This window comes from Castanea sativa, chromosome 7 (assembly GCF_040712315.1).
Source record: "Castanea sativa cultivar Marrone di Chiusa Pesio chromosome 7, ASM4071231v1".
Classification (NCBI taxonomy): Eukaryota; Viridiplantae; Streptophyta; class Magnoliopsida; order Fagales; family Fagaceae; genus Castanea; species Castanea sativa.
The window spans coordinates 39,672,859-39,689,085 of record NC_134019.1 but is presented as its reverse complement, the minus strand read 5'-3'; the positions used below and the strand labels follow the sequence as shown (position 1 = coordinate 39,689,085).

The window sequence follows — 16,227 nt, the reverse complement described above, 5'->3', positions numbered from 1 at the left end:
CAGTTGTAGTTGATCTTATTGAATTGGGAATATCGTCACTAATATCACCAATAACAATTACAACAATGGATGATGAAATATGGTCTTAATATTAATATCTAAATGTGCGTTGCTTTCACCATCATACTAAGTATCCATTGAAATGGTTCTTTTACTCACCTATGAGTGCAAGCAGACTATATCCTTGGATGGAATATCAATTAGCTTGGATAGTATCCATTGAAATGGTTCTTTTACTCGCCTATGGTTCTTTTACTCATCTATGAACCTCTTCTAAAATATATGACTATAATTCACATCTGTGTAAATGCTGTCAAAATTATGCCTGGAATCATATAATTCAATTTTGTGTCTACAGTTGAGATAAATGCAGGGCTTGTGCTTTTAATTATTTGTTGCATCCTGGAACATCTTCCATTTGCCTTGCGTCCACCAAATAGGTTCCCTCTAAAATGTTTTCTGCTAAGACACGATTGCATTTTCTATTTACTGAAAAATATCTTAGTTCAATTGAAATGCTTCAACTTCACATGCAATTATTTTTTATTTTTTGAGAAACCACATGCAAATAATTGATTACTAGCTTCAGCTTCATATTGACAGGAAATCAATTATTTTTTTTTGGATAGGATTGACAGGAAATCCTTTTTTAGTTTATCTTGCTCACGTTGTTGTTGTGACAAAGATGAACTGGATGAGTTTGAAAATACATTTGGCTTGTGAAGTGAGAGAATTTCAAGCATGACAAAAAATGAGGCCCTGATACTATTGAAATTATTAGGGGCTTGTTAGCCATTACATATGAATGACAAAAACACAAAATATTTAGTGAGATTAGTATCAAATTATAATTCACCTTTTTTATTAGCATCAGTGATTAATGATAGTTACTAGAGCTAAAGATATCACACCCGCCACCCCCCCCCACCCCCACCCCCACCCCTCTGATCTTTAAATATACCTATAGTTGACATTACTAAAAGCATCGAGTTAAAACTTTCTAAAAAAAAAAAAAAAGAATCGAGTTAAAAACTATGGGAAAGTTTCATTTTCTTTCCAAAAATTTAACATACAGAAACATTGTTTAAAAGTGCTTGATACTAGGAGAGCTCTGTAGTAGTTTTACTCCAATGCTCTTTATGTTAATAGGAGTGCTACATAAGTTACTCTCATGACAGTTGTATAAAATTTAAATCTCTTTTCATAACTTAATATAAAAGGCAAGAGGACTTTGTAAACTACACTAGCCAAAAATTCTTTTAAAAAATTTTAGTCTTGTCATATTTTATCGTAAGGTAAAACTTGATGCAAAGTATAGATAAAAGATTAATATCATATTACAAATCCTAACAACAAAAATCACTAAGAACTTAATGGTCTATTTGGATGGAGGGGGAAGGAGGGGGAGTGAATGGGAGTAAAATAGAGTTGGCTAAAAATAAACTAATTTTATGTTAAATCTATTCTATTCTACTCTACTCTGTTCCCCTTTCCTCCCCTCAATCAAAACGGATCATAAAAGAGAAATGAGAAAAAATCTGATTCTGTTGACACTAATGAATTTGTTCAAGGGTCTTTGAAAATAGCCTTATTAATTAACTTACTAGCCGTTACAATTCCTATACTGAATAACAAACCTAACTAACTCTACAACAAATCAAAGCCGTACACGTTTTTACAGAAAATCACGTGCTAAACACGCCGGTAATTTAGCACACTGGGAATCTGAAGATTATCTCCAATACGACACCGTTCCATTTAAATAAAACGGTACACTTTGCCGCTTTTGTAATGCGACCTCGTTTCAGCTAGTTAGACATCTCTTCTCTCAATACGATGTCGTTGTTATCATCTCTGAAAACTTACAAAAATAGAGCTCGAGGCTTTGATGGTTAGTGAGTCGTATTTCTGTGCCTACCAGTACCATGCACATTCATTGTAAAAAGTGGTTGGTGAAGAAATTTATAAGGGTATATGGACAAAGGACCGAGACTTTGATGGCTAGTGAGTCATATTTCTGTGCCTACCAGTACCATGCACATTCATTGGAGTCCAAATCTTCTGTTCCACTTTTCCTGCTCCAATCTATACTCCACCAATAAAAACTTGTCACGGTTCATCTAATTAATTAAATACTATCATTATTGACTTATTAATGCTACGGTTATTAATTAATAGTATTATTTAATTAATTAGGTGAACATGTGACAAATTTTTATTGGTGGAGTATAGAGTGGAGTAGGAAAAGTGGGACAGAAGATTTGGACTCCATTCATTGTACAATGTGGTTGGTGAAGAAATTTATAAGGCATTAAATATGGACAGAGGACTGAGACGGTTCACGGTAGGTGGAGAACTAATGAAAAGTAAAAATAAAGAGTTACAGAGAAACTGAGAAAGTGATGGCAAGGAAGGAAGATACAGGTGAAAGGAAAAGAAGAGAAGAGAGAGATTAATGGTGGGGTGGACCTCCAAAATGGTGTGAGAGAAATAAAAACGGTAGCTGCTGCAATGGCATTCATTAGATGACATTAATATTTCTTTGGACACACGCGTTGTCTTCTCTTCTGTTCTCTCTTAATTTGGGGTGCTGCTCATGCTTCAGTTGAAAGGGTATGCTTCATGTTGTTACCAGTTGGGTCCGCGCTCAACTCAATCAATGACTTGGCCGGCATTAAAAAGTGGTAGCTGCAATGGCATTAGATGACGTGACATATAATCGGCATTAAAAAGTGGTAGCTCTGCAATGCCATTAAAGAAGGGATGCTAATGTTGAACATTGCATGACATAATTCGGTATCGTTGATGTCACAGATTGTGTGAGCACCAATCTCACAGCAAAGGAAAGCAGGTGAGCCTTCCAACCAGCTAGTTTATTTTGAACTCTCTTAAGAACAAAACTGAAATCATGGGTATTGATGTGTGCTTAATAGGGAATCCAAGGTACTTTCCCAAGTAAGGGGCAGAACTGAATCCCAAAATATCAAAAAATCTTTCTCTTTCTAGCGGGCTGACATTGGGAGAAAAGAAAAATTGAGACTTCTCATTGCTGATTTTTTGGCTAGAGAGGTCGTAGAAGGAGTCGAGGGCATCCCGGACGACAGGGCAATTCTTTTGGTCAACTTTAGCAAAAAGGACCAAATCATCGGCAAAAAATAGGTGTGAGAAGGCAATCCCTCCTTGGGAAGCTTTAATAGGGTCCTAAAGTTTAGCGTCACACTTTTCTGTGATAAAAGCTCCAAGAATCTCCATGCAAAGTGTAAGGTTGAAATTTATCAACCATTTTGTTGGCTTTATTCCGTGCTAATTTGCTTGTAATTCAGCACTTAGAAACCCTGTATTTAGGTGAAATTCATGTAAGGTTAGTGTGTAAGAGAGTGTAAAGAAATGCTCAAGAATGTGCAGTAAAACAGGGACTCACGACTGGATCTCGCGGGTAACTCGCGGCTTGTAAGCCGCCAGATGATGCACACGAGTGAAGCATGCTGAGAAGTTGAACAGTCATGCCAACTAGAGCACCACAGGACAAAAAGTCCAGTTTGGTCATTCTATAGCCAACCCTGTTTGGGAAAATCTGACTCTTCGCATTCCTTTCTCACCCCAGTATAAATACCCCTTATAACCACGAAATGTAGAGAGCTTCTAGAGAGAATTTTGAAAGAAAAACCCTAGAGAAAAACAAGATTGACTCATCCACAATCTTTACATAGAGACTCTTCAAATTCCTCCACTCTCTTCCTCTCCATTGTTACATCCTTGAGAGGTACATTACCAAAACCTTTTCTCACCATACCCATATTTGTGAGAAGGTTGTTTGGTGCTTTGGGAAACAGTTAAGAAGGGACCAATTTCACATTGGTTGATGCTATGGGCTGTAGTAGAATCTGGTAAGCTAAAGAAGAAATAGGTTTGGCATAATCTCGTTAGAGTAGGAGCTTGAAGGGCTTAGGTACATTGGGTAGATTAGGCTTGGAGGGTCTTCTGTTGTTCATGTATCCCAACTACATTCTTTAGTGGATTATTGGCTGCTTGGAGGGTGGCGGAGAGGTTTTACATCGAGGATTTCAGTTTCCTCTTCGATAACACATCGTTGTGTTGTCCTTGAGTTTGCATCTCTCTTCCCTTAATCTTTGCCATTTAATTTCTGCTGTGGATGTGATTTTATTTGGTTTAGATTGTTTATCAATTCTGAGTTTAAGCTTAAGTTCATATTCCGCACATTAATTGTTTGATATTAAGCTTGAATTGGTAATTTGTAATTTGGGGGTTTAAACATTCATAGTGTTTAACACGCTATTTGAACTTTCACAGAGGATAAAGAGATATAGGGATAGGGGGTCTTCTTGCCGAATGCCGCTTGATGGAAGGAAAGGGTCAAGTGTACCTCTATTAAATAAGACTGAAATAGATGAAGATGTAACGCAGCTCATAATCAAGGCAATAAGATTGGTGGGAAACTTAAATAGAAAGAGAGTATCTTTGATGAATTTCCACTCTAAACGGTCATAAGCTTTTTCTAAATCAATCTTGATTGCCATGAACCCCTCTTTTCCTTTTTTCTGAGACATGGTATGGATTAGCTCTTACACTATGATGGCATTATCCACCCCTTTTCTTCCCGGCACAAAGAGGAGACACAAGATCTGATAGAGTAGGTCTCATCCTGGCTACAATAATCTTAGTGACCAATTTATAAACAGTATTGCATAACCCAATCGGGCGATAATTATTGAGAGACTCAGGGATACGAGACTTAGGAATTAATGTAATCAGAGTCTTGTTAAGATAATTAGGCACCATACTTGAAGATAAGATGTTTTTTACTTCTGTTTTGACTAATTCACCAACAATAAGCCAATATCTTTGGAAGAAGCCTACATGAAGGCCATTCGGACCGGGAGCCTTTGAAGGCTTGAGAGACCAAAGGGTCGAAGAGATTTCTTCATCAGTAATAGGAAGGGCAAGACGATCCCTCTCAGTTTCTAGTAAAGCACACTTCCAAAAGGGAGGATGCCAATCTGCAAGTGTGGAGAAGCTCTAACCAGTAGAGAAAAGATGCATAAAAGCCTTGCCTGATGTACTGAGCAATATTTGATTCCTCCTTTAACCAATTCCCAACACTATCCTTGATCCCCAGAATGCGATTCCTTTTTCTTCAGACTAGAGCAGAAGTATGGAAAAAGGTAGTGTTTCTATCCCCCTGAATGTACCCGTTAATACGAGACTTCATGGCCCAGAATTCCTTTTCAAGTTTGGAAACTTCAGCAAATTCAAGCCTCAGAGTCTTCTCTAGCTCAACAAGGAAATCAGTGGGGTGGTGTGAGAGTGCCACTTGAATGCCTTTTAATCTAGCACGAAGTTTATCTTTCCTATGGAAGATATTCCAAAAATGAGTTTTATTCCACACCTTAGCTGAGGTTGTAAATGAGTTCACAGCAGCCGGGAAAGGCACACACAGTGCCCCAAGCATTTGTAACTACTACCTCCAAGAAATTTGGGTGCGATTGCCAGATAGATTGAAATCTAAAGGGTCGAGGGCGATTTAGCACAGGGGGATTATGTAGGGATAGAAGGATTGGACAGTGATAAGATTGAATTTTCTCCAAGTGTTGAACACTAGAATCTGGGTAAATCTCATTCCAATCCGGTGTGACAAACACCTTATCAATTCGTTCTTGTATGAGTTGGGTCAAAGGTCTCCTGTTTGACCAAGTGTACCTAGGGCTAGAGAACCCAAGGTCAATCATTCTACACTTGTCAAGACATTCCTTGAATTTTAGGGCTCTATGGATGTTTACGGCCCTACCCCCAAGCTTATCTTCTCTAGTCAGAACCTCATTGAAGTTCCCAACTAAAATCCACGGAAGAGAATGTGAAGCAGCAATGGTTGATAAGTTTTCCCAAATGAGTTTTCTTTCAGCATACCTAAGACTAGCATAGATAGCAGACAATAGCCAAGAGATATTTAAGGACAATACCTTGACTAGAACATTTATTTCCTATTTCGTGGAAGCAAGCTCTGAAATTTCTACTTGAGTCGAGTCCCAAAACCCACCAGTAAGGCCAATAGTGTTGGCATGAATAGCTCCATTAAAGGGGAGATGATCTGAAATACTTTTGGCACGAGCTCCTCCAACCTTAGTTTTTGAAATGATCATCACGGCAGGGGAGGAAGCTTAAGCCAAATCATGAATAGAGTTTTGAAAGGAGGGTTTTTGAGCACCCTGACAATTCCAAGCAACTAAATTCATTATAAATGATAGTAGAAATAGTAGTTCAAACCTTAACAAGATGTTGGAGATTTTTCCCCTTCATCAAATTGCATCTCATTTACCTTAATGCCATTACCAAAGGCACCTTCCCTTAAGCTAGAGATCTCCATCAACCTTGGACTATTATCTCGATCCTTGTACTCCTCTTGATTTGATATTAATTCATCTGAGGATTGATGTCCCCCTTCATCATCCTGGTTGGCTTGCTTTAGCTTCCCCTTCCCTCTAAGGTACGATTTTGATTCCCTACGATGCAAATAGACCTTTGAAATATTATTTACGGCGATCACAACCCGAGAATTTGAATCATCGAAGAGATGCTTGGACATCTCCATTGACGAGCTCCAGTTATTATCATCAGGATTGGTTCCAAAGACAATCGGTGGAAGATCTGAAGAAGACCCATCTGTCATTTTTGTCACGCCCCAAACCCCAAAAGGTCTAAAGCATGAGAAAGAAGTCTCAAGTACTTGTAAATTTTTCCTTTTTTGACAATTCAATCCATATAAATCCTATCAAGAACCAACATCAAGAATTACCATAATAATTCCATTGAATATACTCTCAAAATAAGTTAGAGCTCTAAGCATTAATTACAATCACCATTGGCCACAAAAGAATAGAGGTCTAAATAAACAATTACATATCAACAGCTTATCCCATAATACAGTCACAACCACTATAATATACAAAAGAATGAGTCAAGCCTATTCTAAGATGTACATCATCAAATAACTTCATTGCAAAAGTTCAGCCTCCATCAGTAGTTAGTCTAACTACTGTTAGCCCAAAAAAAAAAAGCTTTCTCAAAAGATTTTTGCCTACTTTGAAAAGTTTATAAAATAATGGAATGAGAAAGGGCCCAATAAGTAGCAAAATTAATGGGGGTGGGGGAAATGCAAATTTCATCTTCAATAATAATAATATGACAAGAATGATTAAATAATGAAATACAAAATTTCTCAAGGCAACTACCTTGAAACTATATACCATATTTAATAATCTGTGAACACTAACAATATACTTTTCAAAGCCAAATATACGATAATTTTATCACAAATATACTATACTACCACATAGATCGGTCAGGGGATCCACCTATTCACAATTGGCATGATATTGTCCTCTCTAGTATGCAGACTCTTGGCCCCATGGACAGCGGCCTCACCCATACCTTTAAGGTTTTCTCTCTCCCCATGGGCAGCAGAGAGAGCGTGTCAAATAGAACCTCTCTTGCATGTGGTCTCTTGGCCCATGGATAGCAGCCTTACCCACATACAATCAAGGAACCTCTTCCCCCCATGGGCAGCAAGGAAGAACGTGTCATCCAAAGTGAAATGGCACTAACCTGGATTTGATTCTGTTGTCACAAATACTACGAAAACTAAATTGGGTGATCACCGGGAAATCACACATGGCATGGTGTTAAAACCACATGAAGCTCACAGGTTACATTACTTTCAAGTACATAGTTTATATCTAGGTAATTTCAGGAAAACCTTAAATAATCTAACTTTCACAAAGTTTGTAAAGTTTTCATTTCATTCTTGTCAAAAGATTTTCTATCAATTTCCCACATAATAAGACAAGAGAAGCATTTTTAAATTTTCTAATAAACCATAAAGTTCATAATTTCCTTATCAAAGATTAAATAAAAGATGCTCATATTTTCCATGTCAACAATTCATGCATTTTCCCAAATATGATGCATTTTCATATATATATATATATATATATATATATATATATATATATATATATATATATATTAAGGTTACAACACAATAGCTTTTAGGAAAATATAGTTTCCATAGGTAGTTTCCAAAAGTGTGTCTAACCCAAAAACAATATTTATGCAATATAATTATTTTCCAAAAATCCCATTAAAAAGCTACTTACCTTGCAACCACAAAAGCCTAACTCTCCAAGCTTCAAGGAGATTAGCTAGAACCTAAACAATATCAAGTAAACCTATCACAATAAGCATAGAGTTTGAAACTATATCTAGCTACAATTTAGGATTTGCCAAATAAACACTTAATTAGGTAAGCCTAGTATTTAACCTCATCAATAATACTATATACCACTTCCAAAGTTTCTCAACAAATTGATTCACAAGGCATCAACTCCAATTTATAAAGTTAACCCATTTAATATCATCTCCAACATTACGACTAGCTTCCATAAAATTTACACCACATCATTAAGAGGCCCATGAAAGCAAAAATCAAAATATCCTCCAAGACAAGAAATTTAGAACTTTAACTAACTCCAAATAAACCCAATGGCAATAGAAAATTAAATTTACCAACCATCACATGTCATAACTTAAAACCCCTAAATTTTCCACCATACATAAACCTTAAGTAGCCATTTTAGCACACATTATATACCCACTCATCAAATAATTCTACCAATACAAAACCAATACATAAAAATACATAAATATCACTTCTAATGCTCATAAATCACATGGGTATCATTATTAAAGCTTAGATAAAAATAACCTCAAGCAAAAGTGTAAAACTCACCAAAAAGATTAGAAATTTTTACCTCAAATAAAAGATGTGAAGGTGCTTATGGGTTCACAAGAATTTTCTGGTGATCTTGCCTGAAAATGATGATAGAAGTAGTGATATGGAGGTACCAGCGAGAGAGTTTAAGGGAGTGAAGAGGAGTTTTCTACCGAAAATGGAAAAGAAGAAAAGAAAGAAAAGAGAAGGAGAAGTGAGCCGGTCAAAGAGAGTAAGAGATAAGTGAAAAAATGAGTGGTGGGGAGTGGGGTTGGGTGGGGGGGGGGGGCACGTGGGGGTCTAGCGGATCAATTTATCGTTTGGAGGGTGGCGGAGAGGTTTTTCACTGAGTTCTTCAGATTCCTCTTCGATAACACGTCTCGGTGTTATCTTGTGGTTGCATCTCTATTGTTAGGATGTGTGCCCTTAAATCCTATTGTATGATGCTATGTATGACTTAATGTTGTGATTAATAAAATTGTTTTATTATTATCTAAAAATAATGGTAATATGAATATTGGGACATTATCATATAGTCCACGAGAAGTATAGTATGTGATTTATGTGATTTAGTCACAGAAGATATAAATCACAAGTTCTTTGTAAACTCAAAATTTTAGTTCATAGTCGATGATGAAATTGGACATTTTATCTGCGAAGACTATAACATATCAACTTAGATGATTTGTCTTGATCATAGAAATGGAGATTTCTAGTTGGTATGTTGATATGTTTTAAGAGTTAAAACATATTGAACTGGACTGCAATGAGATTTATTATTCTCTTAACAACTGTCAAATGAATAATAAACTCACGACTTCTATTTACATGAACTCTTAATCCTGAGAGGATAATGGACCTAATCATGAAGTGTAGGTTGTTTTGCCAACTCTTATCAAACACTAATAATATGCTATATTACCTTTAGCCTCTAAGTAATAATGACATAGCTTCTTTGGGAGGTTAACATTATACTTAGTCTAGTGTATAACATTATCTAGAATCATGTGTAGCCACATTTCATCTCTCTTTATAGTGTTTAAACTTGTAGTACCATGAAAAAAAACACCCTCCTTTAGGATCGCGAAGCATATACGCCAAGATGAGGTGCTTATCCACACTACTTTAAACAGGTAAGTTCAATCTCGTAGTACTATGAAATAAACACCCTCCTTTGGGATCGCGAGGTATATATGCCAAGATGAGGTGCTTATCCTATACTACTATGAATTAATAATGAAGGCTGTGAGATCCAACCCTTGTATCTCTCTTCCACTAGATATTTTAAAATAAAGGTTTTTAATTTTAAAACATGCGTAAACTAATTACACATAGCCTTGCTCTTTTTACATGTAAAAAGCTCTTAGAGAAAATTCTGAACCTTCAGTCCTCGATCGATTGAGAATGTACCTCGATCGATCGAGAAAAATTCTGCCTGCTCGATCGATGCTCGATAGATTCTCGATTGATCGAGCTTCACGAATTTTGAATTTTCCAGAATTTTTCTAAGACATTTTTTTAAAGTATTTTTATGAACAAACAATTATCATATGAACATAATGGACAGAGATTGATATCAAAACTCAATTTCATTGATGCTATAACCTTAAAGTTCAATTTAACATACTTTAACTCAAATTTAAACAATATCATAACATCAATAACAGTTTGTATCAAACAATATTTTCAACAACCATGCAGAAAATTAATTACATAACTTTCTAACATCATGAAACTATCATCTCTAATTCCGAAACTCAGAAAGCATGTTATATAGATAGAAAAATGAAAACCTGGCTCTGATATCAATTGTAGGAAAATACTTGTTTGTATCGCATACAAAACATACGCAGTAGAAAATTAATGGGTCTACTTCATTCGCAATTGATAACATGTACTATGTAAGTTTTAGAATTTAAGAACAAGAGAGTGTACCTTGGTGCGGTGAATTTCAAAAACAAAGATTAGAAGCACTTGGGAACACTTTTAATCTTCACTCCAATTCTACTAAGGCCCAAGAAGTGTTGCCTCTCAATCAGTTTCTAAGGGAGAATTTCAAAGTGTCTAACACTCACATACACACCACTTCACAATAGTGTTATCAACTTCCTAAAAATTCTATACGTTTCTCCCTTTGTATCTAATGGATTATCTAATTGGGCTGGCCTTTTGGCCTTTCCAATTGGACTTAAGTGAGTGGCTTGGAGTGGGACCAAAATGGACCAATAAGACACTAGCTCCAATGGGCCTTGGGTTTTTTTGTCAACTCTTGACAAGTCCAAAGTTACCATTAACTATATTTAATACCACTATATAAATATAGTTGCAGTCTAGGCCTTATTTATAAATTATATCCCGAGACTTTATTGTACATGCAACCTCTTCATAAAATATTCGTAGTAATACAAAGTCATAAATATAGACTGCCACTTTGAAGATTACTATATCTTAATTCCTTGAGTACCTAGTTTAATCCTTTAAGTTATTCATCATATATTTATGAAATCTAATTTCATAAATGTATACTTTAGTAACTCCTCACTAAAGTGGTTAGGCCTAACACTCTGAATAACCAAACCCGTTAAACTTATCTTAAGGGAATATTTTGTATCTCCGTTAAGAAACTATGAATTTCATCTTGAGAATATATGTTCCATTAAAACTAAATGTGGTTGCCTAACATACTGAGATTTTGATCGTAACTTTAGACCTCGCTCCTGATATATCAAAGCAACCTACACTTCATGATTAGGTTCATTATCCTTTCAGGATTAAAAGTTCATGTAAATAGAAGTCGTGAGTTTATTATTCATTTGATAGTTGTTAAGATAATAATAAATCTCACTGCGGTCCAGTTCAATATGTTTTAACTCTTAAAATATTTCAACATACTGACTAGAAATCTCCATTTCCATGATCAAGACAAATTATCTAAGTTGATATGTTATAGTCTTCGCAGATAAAATACCCAATTTCATCATCGACTACGAACTAAAATTCTAAATTTACAAAGAACTTGTGATTTATATCTTCTGTGACTAAATCACATAAATCACATACTATACTTCTCGTGGACCATATGATAATATCCCAATATTCATGTTACCATTATTTTTAGATAATAATAAAACAACTTTATTAATCACAACATTAAGTCATACATAATGTCATACATAATGTCATACATAGCATCATACAATAGGATTTAAGGGCACACATCCTAGCAATAGAGATGCAACCACAAGATAACACTGAGACGTGTTATTGAAGAGGAAACCGAAGAACTCAGTGAAAAATCTCTCCGCTGCCCTCCAAGCAATAAATTGATCCATTAGATAATAAGTTGGGATACATGCATAGCAAGAGACCCTCCAAGCCTAATCTACCCAATGTACCTAAGCCCTCCAAGCTCCTACTCCAACAAGGCTTCTCAGAACCGTGTCTTGTCTAGCTTTTCAAATCCCGCAATGCGCCCGATTGCATCCGCCAAGCCTTACCAGTTTTTTTGGGAAAATCTCCAAAGTTTCTCAAGCACCAAAACACTCTCTACACTCTGAAAATGTGTGGGTTGTGTTTGGGTACAAATCTCATCTCAAGGTATGACAATGGGAGAGGGAAGGAGAAGAGGCTACAATAATTTCTCACTAAGGATGAGAAGCTCTCTCTCTAAAAGATGGATGTGTGTGTGTTGTAGAAATCCTATTTAAGATTTTTCTCTCTGAATAGCCTCTCATACTTTTGTGGGTAAGGGTATATATAGTATGGGTGAAGGGTAAGAAAGTCATACTTAAAATCCTCCAGGCAGAGAGTATTATGGGTATCTCGCGAGAAGGCTTTACCTGCGAGACACTCGCGAAATCCTCCAGGCTAGCACGACTCTTTAGCTTCCAGCATGTGTTTCTCACGTGGCTCTTTTTCGGGTAAGTTTCTAGAGAGACACTCATGAAATCCACTAATTCTTCATTTTATGCTCGATTCTTCACCAACTTAATACTAAACCTAATACAATAAAATCCCACAAAATACAAGGAACAAAATAAAGCAAATACAACACTTTTTTGTCATGGAATAAAGCCAACATAAAACATAGTTGTAAATCACAACCTTACAACAACTGCATGGGAGTTTTATTTCTTTACAAACATTTTAGAATTTATAACTTGGATAGCTCAGCATAGTTTCACTTCACTTCAACCTCACGGATTTTTGAACTTTCTATGCCTCCATTGGCACTAAGAAGAGTGCTAGATTTTACTTCATGGAAAATATTTTTGGACTGTAAAGGTCCCACACCATTGTACATGGGGCCGCAAAGCTAACCTAAAATTTAGAAGTGAGGTTAGGAGGTTCATAAGGTTTGATGTTGGGGATGGTAGAAGGTTTTCTTATGACATGATAATTAGGATCCTACTAAGATCCTTTTCATGAAGCATGGCTTTAGGATTATCCATGGTGCAGCAACAAAATCTGAGGCAAAGGTTGATTTAGTTTTGAAGAACAAAATAAGGGTTTGGAAACTTGCAAGGTCCAAAAAATTAATCACCATACAATGCCTGTTGTGTTTGGTTCAGCTTAAAGATGGAGATAAAGCTAGGTGGTCTGTGAATAGATCAAGATGGCTACTCTTGTGCAGCCATTTGCAATGAATATAAAGCTAAGGCAAATGAGATGGGATGGTGGAGACTGTGGTGGTTTAAACTTGCTATCCCCTGGTTGCCTTTATTGGTTGATTAGGAATAAAATACAAATTGACAATTAGAGAAAGATTAGCTCAGTGGGGTTATACTGGTGGCTGCTTGTCCGTTTTTTGGGTCCTTCTACTTTCTTTTCATTCCTACTTCATAAATATATTGGCTGATGGTGTAAATATAGTTCTAAATGTTATTTTAATGAGTTCATATAATAGAATATTTCATTTTAATTTGTTTTTGATGTTTTGGGCCTGATCATTCTCCTTCCGTTTTTTTAGGTGAAATCATCCATGGTCTACTACTGGTACGGGTTGGTGTCAGTTGTACAACTTGAAGGATATGATTGCACCGACTCATTAAATATTTTCTCTGATGTCTATGTGTAGTGATGTAAAGAATTTTTTGTATGGTGATGGTACTCTACATTGTGATATTTTGTTGGGTGGTTTGTTTGCATTAGTGTGTTTATTTTAGTGTTGCTTTCTTGCTCCGCTTTTCTGCTTTGCTATGATTGCGCTCTTTGTTCATTTATTATGTTGTATAAAAGAAACCAATGTATCATTGGAGGAGAAAAATAATCCTTCATTTAATGTGGGATTCCTCATTTCTTCAAGTTATGTTTATCTCATAGCATTTTAGTTGTTTGTTGTTGATTGTGAAGCTAGTTCAGTTTGTCCTTGTGTTATGCAGTAATACTGTATCTTCTTGAGCTGGGAATATTAATTAGCATAAATGGAAATCTCTGCTTTTTCTGTATCAATATAGTAACTAAAACCTTAGTTATGTGCAATTGAGAAATAAACCATTATTCAGGAAAATTATGTTTGATGGAGTTTTTATTCCTTTTAGATTTTATGCCATAATAGGAATTCTATAAATTCAACATCATACGTGAGCTAAATAGTGTTGGGTTAATATGAACTATTTTATAATCATTTTTAGAAGGAATTTGGTTGTTCTTAATAGTATATAGTTATAGTTGAATAGTGTTGGATGAATATGAGCTGTAAACTGCTTTTTGTAAACTGGAAGATGAGGTCTTTTAGGTTTTTATGCTATTGTGATTAGTGGGGAATCATAGCTATTGCATGTGCATGATCGTTTTTTGAAATTATTTTGTTGAGCATAGTATCAAATGATTATTTATGTTTTCCATTTCTCGGATTACCCGTAATTGATGTTTTAGGCAAGTCTTGAATTGATAACCATACAGGAGTTCAATTTTTTCTTTCCAAACATTTTAGAGTTTATATGAAAGCTTGGATTTGTGCTAAAACACAAGATCTTGTTCAGACCCCCAATTAAAAATTACAGCTAGATTGCTTTAACTCTAACTTAATCAAAGTGTGAAACAAGAGTAAATGTGTGTAATGAATCAATACTACTCTAGTGCATAAACATGAACAACAAAAATAAAAGTAAAGCACAAGGATAAGGGAAGAGAGATGCAAACACAAGATAACATCGAGACGTGTTATCGAAGCGAAAATTGAAGAACTCGGCGAAAAACCTCTTCGTGACCGTCCAAGTCGAAATCGATCCACTAGAGAATGAATAACAAAAGACCCTCCAAGTCTAGTCTACCCCATGTACTTGAGCCCTCCAAGCTCCTGCTACCAACTAACTTCTTGGAGCCTTGTCTTCTCTAGCTTTCCGGATCTCACAATTCAGTTTGATTGCATCTGCCAATGAATGGCTCCAAAGATATAGATATGCAGAGGTAGAAGTTGAGGAAAACCACAAGGAAATGTGTAGATGATTGTGGGTATAACAATCTCTAACTCTCAAGTGTATTTTCTAGGATTTTCTCTCTGAAAAGCACTCCTTACAATATGTGGGTAATGAGAGTATATATAGTGTGGGTAAAGACATGATAAAGCAAAACATAACTTTCTTCCAAATAGAAAGTTTCACGGGTCCTCTACAGGTTGGCCTTACCCACGAGACACTCACGAAAAATACAGCCTTGCACGACTCTTCATCTTCTAGTCATGTGCTCTACACGTGGCTTTTTTTGAAGGTAAGCTTCTCGTGAGATAGTCGCGAACCAATCGCGAAATCCACTTGTTCATCCTTTGAAGCTTGAGTCTTCATCGATCTCTCACACTCACCCCTTACAATTAATCCCATATACATATAAGGAAAATGATTGAAGAAATTACAATCAAATTTGGCACGGAATTAAAGCCAATACAACATAGTTGGAAATCACAACTTTACAAAATGTGATGCAAATGTTTGTGTTTCACTGTCTGCTAACCATTTGGCACAGGATATATACTAAAATAAAACTGCCAAAGAAAGAGATATAATTGACAAACATTTGAGTTTCACTGTCTACTAAACTTTTGGCACATGATATACAATAAAAAAAACTGCTAGAGAAACAAATATAAGCGAACATATATCAATAGAGATTAGGGAGCATCTGTGAGTCACAGAGAGAGAATCAGATATGATGCAGAGAGAGTTGGAGAGAGATTTGAGGGAGGCCTCTTCACTATTGTTAGACCATAGTTTCCCTCCATCTTCCGGTTCCACATAGTTGTCGGTAAGTTTTTATTTCTTGAAAACTTGAGGATGGTGCTAGGGTACAACCATGGGTGCAATCTTTTTCAATCTCCGACCCAGGCCCAATATTAGACCATTTTTCTTGGTAATTTTTAACTAATTTTGATATGCCAAAAATGTATTGACCCCTTATGATGAATTAATTGATTAATTAGTCAAGTTTATTAATTAATCAAATTA

The 16,227-nt window shown here is 35.8% G+C and overlaps 1 protein-coding gene across 1 annotated transcript in view; it reads left to right on the top strand.

Moving 5' to 3' along the window:
• LOC142644726 (putative disease resistance protein At1g50180) overlaps positions 1-14,089 on the top strand; it is a 51,858-nt gene extending 37,769 nt beyond the window's left edge. The window contains exon 5 of the transcript XR_012845980.1: positions 13,937-14,089. The gene's annotated coding sequence lies outside the window, so the exon portion shown is untranslated. The remainder of the gene's footprint in view (positions 1-13,936) is intronic.
• The last annotated feature ends 2,138 nt before the right edge of the window (positions 14,090-16,227 follow it).